Consider the following 8,678-nt stretch of genomic DNA (forward strand, 5'->3'; position numbering starts at 1 on the left):
GAACATGCCTTTCAAAAATATGCATACAAGATTGATAACATGCTAAACTCACGCTAAACGTTCTCCAAGTTGGACTTAAACTAACTCGTTTTTAATGAGATTAATGGAATTAACTACTAGAGGATGTTATTAATGGGGTTCAAACATTATCCTATAGACTACCTAATGGAATCCGATTTTGATAGAGTTTAAACTCAAATGATTAAAGCTATGTTGCATTTGGCAAGGTTAGAAGCAGTCTGCCCTATGTGTACAGAATATGACTAGAGATGAAGTCTAGTTATCGATATACTAACTACTTGTGCATTCCACAAATTACATAACTATATCATGTATACAACTAAACAACTATAGATCACACTATTAAACGAACTAAGTTTCAATTAAGTACAAACTACCTAATGCATTTTTCATTGAGTTATAAACCAAAAAAAAACTATACAAATCCACTAACATTTTATAAAACTACAAATACAACACCAAATAATTAAACTCCTTCGCATCTTTCATTTCATGCTCAACTTTACTGTTACATCAGTGTGAAATTCTAGTGTGTACCTGGATGTTGGACACAAGAGGAAAAGAGGAGTGATCAATGCAGCAGCAGTGATAAAAAGCAGACAGCAACAGCAGCAGTTTCAAGCAGTAAAATAAGCAGAATAAATCCCAGTGAAAGAATTCAGCTACAACTGATAGAAACAGTGCTCAAAATCCAAACCAAAACAAACTCCGGAGACTCAGTTGAGGCCAAGCAGAAATAGGTTGATCCGCAATGACAGTGGAACAACAGTTTTCTGGTTTTTGGACACTCAGAGAAAGAAGCCCAAGTTTCGAATAGAACAAGACAGTTAATGCTGATTTCAAAACAAAAGGAAGGTGAAGAAAAGCAGAATTTTCAGCTTCTTCTTTGCTCTCAAGTTTCTTTTAGTTCCAAACCCCTTTCCCTCTCTTCTGGTTCTAAACTCTTGGTCTCTCTTTCTAGTTTTTGGTTCCCTTTCCTTAGTTCTTTGGTTCTGTCCTTTAACCTCTTGGTGTCTCACCTCTTTTCTGGTTCTTAAACTCTCTCTGTCTGCCCCGAAAAAATTATCTCAAAACTCTCTCCTTCCCTATTTTTTTTAGTTCTGAAAACCCTTCCCCCTTTATATCTGCACACAGACCTTCCCCCAGCTTTTAGAGCAACTAGTCCAATAAAATACTGATCCCCTCCCATGTGAACCTTCTGTTTTTCCACTCAAAAACTCAAAAGCAAAGTATTCCTCATGAGATTCCTCTTGACAACCCTCCTTCCATTATTGTAATGGTTTATCCTTTTATTAAACTAAACGAGTATGGACAGCATGAGTATGTCCTGACAGCACATGCTGTAAAGTTTGCTTTAATTCATTAAAGAACTACAATGCACATGCTGTCCAAAAAATGAGTAAACATGTCATCAATTCAAACTAAACTCTGAAATCTATATTAAACTGCAGCTATAAACCAATCCTTAAATAATTTCTGATTTAACTAATAGACTACAAGCAGTTAAAATCAATTCTCAGCTGATTCAAACAATGTCTTAGTAAAAATTAAACAGTTTGAGTCAGATTAATACCATTCCAAACTGAAACTAATCAACGACATATATCGAATTGACTACGCGAATTACAACATATACAATCAGTAGCAAATGATCAAAATCGAACAGTATTAACATGTGGTTCAAAATGTACTTCCCAAAACAAAGAGTTGCCCTGGAAACTAATTAATCGATCAAAACTCATTTCAATCGATTATATAGTTAAACACATACACTCATCAATGAATAGAGAAAAAAAATCGACCAAATAAAAGGTTCGGGCAAGGTGGACAGAATAGTCGACACAAAATGAAAACAACTCAACTGACATTTAAACACATAAACAACATCAATAGAAAACAACACGGAACTGACAAGGAAAAGAAAAAATACCTTAAGAGTTTGAAGATCAGACGAACCCGTCTTGGATTCTGACTCGGACTTCTTTTGGGGTTGAACGGACTTTAATCGAAGTGTTCTCAACTGAGAACACCTCGATTAAGGTCTATTAGACCCCAACCCTTTCGTTTAATTGGACAAAACCCTCAGATTCTGGATTTCTAGGGTTCTTGGGTTTGATTTGGGACTTGGAGTTTTCTGGTTAGATTCGAACCAAACCAAGCTTGGTTTGGTCACGAGGAGGTCAGGGGAGTAACTGGTATGGATTTGGGGTGGTTTGGCATAGGTTGGGGTTCGACTCGAATCTTCAAATAAAGATTCGAGACGATGGGGGAAGATCCGAGACCAAGGTTTGTAGATCCGTGTCCAGGGGGTCGAGGTGCACTAGAGGTGTTAATCTGGTGGTCACCGGCATTGTTGCCGTCGGGTTTATGGTGAGGGAACGGAAGGGCGGCGTTAGGGTTCTTGAGGGTGTTTGGGGAAAGAGACGATGGTGGGGGAGGGGGTCTGGCTTAGGGGCGTGGGGGTAAGGGATTGGGTTTATATAGTTAAGGGGAAACTTGATCTAGGCCGTTAGATCATCAAAAATAAATGGCCTGGATTGATCAGCTCAGTGGAAACGACGCCGTATGGGTTAAATGAGACCAATGGGTCTCTGGGTGAGACGGGTCGGGTTAAAACGTGGGTATGGAGACGTGATCTTGGTCGTTGATCAATCTGAGATCAATGGCCCAGATCAAGCATGATCAAAACGACATCGTCTGGACGTCCCTGAGGTCAGCTGATCTGGACCGGGCAATACAAATGCTTTGGGCTCGATTTGGGTCCAATTTGAACGGCCCAATTCCAATTTCAAACTCATTTCTTTTCTTCTTTTTTTATTTCTAATTAAAATCCGAATTTACAAAAAATCCTAAAAATAAAAATATAAAAATATAAAATTAAAATTATATCACAAGACATTAATTGATTCTTTAGTAATAATTAACACACAATATCATATATTAATTAAACAAAAATCAAACTTTAAACGATGAATGACAAAATTACCAAAGATAATATTTTTGTGATTTTTTATTCATTCAAAACCAAATACGATTTAATTAATTCCTAATAATAGAACAAAATCCTAAATTTACACGCGACATATATTTTTGTATTTTTTAATTGATAAAACTAAACAATCACAGATAAAAGCTACAAATAACTATCAAAATGCCACGCAAATTCACAAAATTATACACAAAGACAATTTATTATTTTTTTCGATTTCTTTTGGAGTAATTGTCGTGTAAACAAAAATCACGTGCTCACACTCGTCACCATGCCTATACATCGTACTTGATAATAAGCACGTAGTAAATAAGACTCAACTCCTAATCCCTCAAGCTAAGGTTAGGCCAAACACTTACCTCGAAGCTTTGAATACCACTCAAGCCTCAATTATAGCTTAACCCCCTTGATTTCACCACCAATCCATTCGAATCTAGTCACAAGTTACTTAATTACATCAATAAGTGCTAAATGAATCAACCCCAATGCATGAAAATGAGTTTTCCCAAAGTTTTACCCAAAAAGTCAAAATCACCCTCGGCCCACGTGGTTGAAACCTGAGGTTCGGACCAAAACCCGATTACCCATTCCCCCACGAATCTATAATTTATTTTGAAATCGGACCTCAAATTGAGGTCCAAATCCCTAATTTTTGGAAAAATCTAGGTTCTACCCAAAACACCCAATTTACCCCATGAAAATCTTTGATTTTAAGTTGAAACCATGTTAAAAGATGTTAATGATTGAAGAAAACTAGTTAAAAATGGCTTACAATTGATTTGGAGAAGAAAGATTGTTTGAAAAATCACCTCTTATGTTTTTAGGGTTTTAAAAAGTGAAAAATAGCTGAAAATCCTGTCTATTTATACCCCTCTCAGACCCTCACCGCGGACCGCATAAAAAGGACCGCGGCCGCGGAGCTCCACCGCGGACCGCATTAAACGGACTGCGGCCGCACAGGCCTCCCTGAAGACCTACAGTTCAGCACCCTGTGCGGACCGCACAAAGGCGACTGCGGCCGCACAGCCTCCACCGCGCCCCGCACAAAGGCGACCGCGGCCGCGCTAGCCCCTCCTCGGACGCACGCGATTTCTCGCGAACCGCACTAAAGGGTTCAGAGGCCTGCAACTTCCTGAACCTGCAACATCTGACTTTCTAAGCCTAAGGCATCCCGGAACATACTCGAACTCACCCAAGCCCTCGAAACTCTAACCCAAGTATACACACAACCTCAAAAACGTCCTACAGACATATTCGTGTAATCAAATTACCAAAATAACATCACGAGCATCGAATTAAACCTCGAGATCAATGAAATTTCTCAAAACTCTTTTAAACATCACATTTCTCAATTAAGGTACGGATCGCGTCAAACGATGTCCGTCTTTAAGCAAATTTCACAGGAATGACTCAAGTATATATAAGACCTATACCGGGCGACGGAACCAAAATACGGGCCTGATACCAACTCATTCTAATCAAATTTCATTTCAATTTCCTTAGACATTTTCAGAAAACCAATTTCCTTAAAGAAAATCACTTCTCGGGCTAGAGACCTCGGATTCCAATTCTGGGCATACGCCCGAGTCCCATATTTTCCTATGGATCCTCCGGTACCGTCAAATTACGGATCCAGGTCCGGGTCCGTTTACCCAAAATATTGACCGTAGTCAAATTTATTCTTTTTAACATCAAAACTTAGCATTTTTCACAAAATTTCATATTTAAGCTTTCCGGCTACGCGCCTGGACTGCTCACGCAAATCGAGACGACTCAAAATGAGGTTTTCAAGGTCTCGGAAGCACATAATGGGTAAGAAAATAGGTGATGACCCTTTGGGTCGTCATAAAAATTCCTCATACATGTCATGTCACCAAAAACTAGCATGAACAGAACTATGCACAAAATGGACACAAAATGACTAACTGCTTTTTATTGAATAAAGGATAGCAAGGTCCGATAATACAAAAGAAGAAGAAAAAATGACAAAATAAGCTACCATGGCTAAAAGAGGAGTGACTTTCCAGTTACCAAGCAACATCTTAGCGACACATTCGCACATCAGCATTACTACGACATTTAACTATTTTGATTGTTTTGGATTGAACACTCAAATTTTGACGATCATCCCGAGCAGCCCATGTCTTATTGCTCACATCTAGTAAAGTCAACCCCACATTTGCCTCCATTTTTAATTTTTCACCGCCAACTTGCCTACTTGCCTTTTTGTGACCCTGGATCAACAACAATGGTACTTATTCCCTTGGTTGAGAAGATACTTTTATTTCCGAGAGATTTTGGATTGTTCTTGTGACTCGCCATTGCAAACCAACAAACTGACTACCTTTGACTAGCTTTTATTTCAAAACAACAACCATGTTAGAATAAACACCCTTTCTTTTTTTCCTTTTTTTTTTCTTTTCTTCTTTTTTTTCTTGTTTCTTTCCTCTTTTTCTTTGTGGTTTTTCTTTTTTTTTTCTCTTTTTCATTTTCCCCTTTTTTTAAACCATTCGATCGAACCTGATGTGGGTTGCCTACGTATCATGTGGGAACATGAATCAGATCTTGCGGAGTTCGGGAAGACTAGAAACAAGTAAATAAACTAACTATTTTTGGATTTTAAAATTTGTTTTTTTTCGAAAGAAATACTTACAAAGAAGAAAAAAAATATTATTTGGATTTCGATTTGTTTTTTTTAAGAATTGTTTTGAAAAGAAAGACGTCTAAAAAAGAGGGGGAAAATATTTTCTTGAATTTTAACTTCTTTTTCATTTTTTTTTCTGGAAATTTCGAAAGAAAAACTTCTAAAGAAGAAAGGAAATATTTTTGGACTTTTACTTTTATTTATGAAAGGAATGCTTCTAAAAAAGAAAATATTTTTGAATTTTGAATTTTCTTTTCAATTTTGAAAGAAGAATGAAAATATTTTTTGATTGTTGGAAGAAAGTAAAAGAAAATATTTTTGTATATATTTTTTTTAAAAACGATTAGGGTCTAAAAGAAAGGCTTTCTAAAGAAGCAAGTAATGGAAAATATTTTTTGGATTTTTTGAAAATTGGGATCTAAAAAAAAGACTTTTCTAGAGAGGAAGTAAAGGAAAATATTTTTAGATTTTTTTGAAAATTATGGGCCGGAACCGATGAGGTTTGTCTACGTATCTCACATCCGGTGAGAATCAGACCCACGTAGTTCGCCCATTTTTGGCGGAATAGAAAAATGACTTATTTTGAAATGACTTTTCTTTTTTCAAAATTTCGGCAGAGTTTTAGGATATTTCAAATATCTACCTCTCACTCTCTTTTCTTTTTTCTTCTTTCTCCTTTTTTTGATTTTCTTTTTTTCTTTTTTTTTCATTTTCTTTCCCTATTCTAGAAGCCAGTCAACATGCAAGCCGAAACAGACAGATACGCAAGTAGCACGTAAGATGCATCAGGATAGTCTTTTAATATGGGTACACCTGTCCTAGACGGACCCAACTCCTGTGTTGGGTCCCCAAAGTCAAATGCACATGATGCAAACAAGCGTTCCTACTAGGGATCCGGCAAGAGGCTGAGTTATACTAGGTTTAAAACCTGGGTTTATTGTTCTAGACCTGGCTTACCCGAGCGGACAACTCGACCCGACGGGGGGGCTGCGTACCGGTAACCAAAAGATCATCCGGCTTTGCAACTTGTCCGAACCTCGTTCTATTTGGGATATGGCACTAACAGAAAGAAGTCACGCCAGTGTGCACTCCTCAGGAGAGAGAAGAGAGAGGTTTCGTAGTAGTTATATATACAATTCAGATAATATTTAGGCGGTAAAAAACAACATTTAGCACATTAGGCCCAAACATGTAAATAAAATCAGATAATAAATAAAGCCAAATATAATGATTATTCTAAGCTCGAATTCTTGAACCCTGAACCAGAGATTCTCGGTTCTTATCCCCATCAGAGTCGCCAAAGCTGTCACACCTCCTTTTTTACCTACACCCCTGAAAGGGTATAAGGGACTTTTTTCAATTTAAGTGACGATCGAAACGAGATTATTTATTTAAAAATTCAGAGTCGCCACTTGGGATAATTTATGGTGTCCCAAGTCACCGGTTTCAAGTCCCGAATCGAGGAAAGATTAACTCAATTTTACAGTCCGCGAACACAGAAATCCAGGTAAGGAATTCTGTTAACCCGGGAGAAGGTGTTAGGCGTTCCCGAATTCCGTGGTTCTAGCATGGTCGCTCAACTGTTATATTTGGCCTATTTACTTGATTTTAATACATGTTTTAGCCTATGTTTCAATTTTAACTTTATAACCTCTTTATTTAAATAGTTTTCAGGAAGATTCAACGTCATGTAAAACACATCTTGAACCACGTCACATAAATGCACCCGCGGTCCATGACATATTTTATTTAACGTTGTTGAGATTTGAATTTGGGTTACATAAATGCACACCCGAGTTTAAGGAAGTAATTTTTAAATAGCGCGCCTAAGGCAACTACGCATTTTCAGATTTGCGAGGGCCATGGAAAATTCAACTAATGGAGCACCTCAAATTTAAAAGAGTTCATATTAATTATCCGAGGGTCATGGGTTATGGAATTATTTGTGGGAAAAATGTTATGAATTAATATTTGTCTAAATATGGGTCAACTCATGAATTGTATATACGTTGGGCCATTAACATTACTCCTGGACAGCGTAGAGGTTAAAGAAAATGCCAAACACATTTCAACCATAAACGACACCATCAATATAATCATGCTGCAAAGAACTAAAAGAAAAGACAAGAAACTAAAAAAAAATATCTCACCAATCACAAATATAACAACAAAATATTTCATGAAAACATCAATCAATCCATTTGATAATATTGATATTTCCAACAGATCTTCGTAGTAAGAAAATGATAGAAAACTTAAAAAATAAACCCACCTATTTGTTCATTAACTCCACAAAGTGCAGTCCACAAAAAAATTGTAAAACAAATCTTTATATTTTCTTTGATAAAAATTAGTGCTAATACCTCATGAATCCAATTAAAACTAATAGTACTGAAAGAAACAAACACATATTGAGAGGAGAAAAATTAAGCTAACACTGTAAAGGCACTCAAACATTCAACCAAATACGTCAAAACTTCAAAATCATCCGAAAACATACAACGTAATGAGATAGAGAATGAACCTTTAAAAGCGGGAAATTCCTTTAAACAATGCCGCAGCTATAGACGCACGATTGTGCAGCGAAGAGAGAAACAGAACTTCGCCCCAAAAAAAAACTCGTTGTGAACTAGAACGGTACTCGAACAAAACACGCGACAGGAGCACTCGAAACCTCAATGATTTTGAAGGACTGAGATGCTTTTCATGGCTGGCTTTCATGGCTATGTTGTTGCATTTTTCTGCTGAGTTTTGGAGTTGTTTTGGCAATGCAAATGGGAGCTTTCAAAAGCTGGTTTACATGGCGTCAAAAAGAAGAAATTGGATCTGATTTTGTGAGGAAGAAGATGACCCAGATCCCTCCTCCTTCACCTTCCTTTCTCTTTTGATCTCTTTTTTATTTTGCTCTCTTTTTGTTTTTGTTTTTTTTGATCTCCTCTGTTTTTTTTCATTCCTTTTTGTTTTTGTATCACTTTTCTTCTGCTTTTCTTTGTGAGCCCCCTCCCCTGATTTTTTGGCGTTTTT

The 8,678-nt window shown here is 37.0% G+C and overlaps 1 long non-coding RNA gene across 1 annotated transcript; it reads right to left on the reverse strand.

Moving 5' to 3' along the window:
• Positions 1 to 266: 266 nt before the first annotated feature.
• Positions 267 to 8,678, reverse strand: LOC138886328 (uncharacterized). The gene is made up of 2 exons (XR_011404998.1): positions 8,179 to 8,678; positions 267 to 558 (listed from the first exon to the last, which is right to left on the reverse strand). It is a non-coding gene; the product is annotated as an uncharacterized lncRNA (long non-coding RNA).

The sequence above is a fragment of the Nicotiana sylvestris genome, chromosome 2 (genome assembly GCF_000393655.2).
Source record: "Nicotiana sylvestris chromosome 2, ASM39365v2, whole genome shotgun sequence".
Taxonomy (NCBI): Eukaryota; Viridiplantae; Streptophyta; class Magnoliopsida; order Solanales; family Solanaceae; genus Nicotiana; species Nicotiana sylvestris.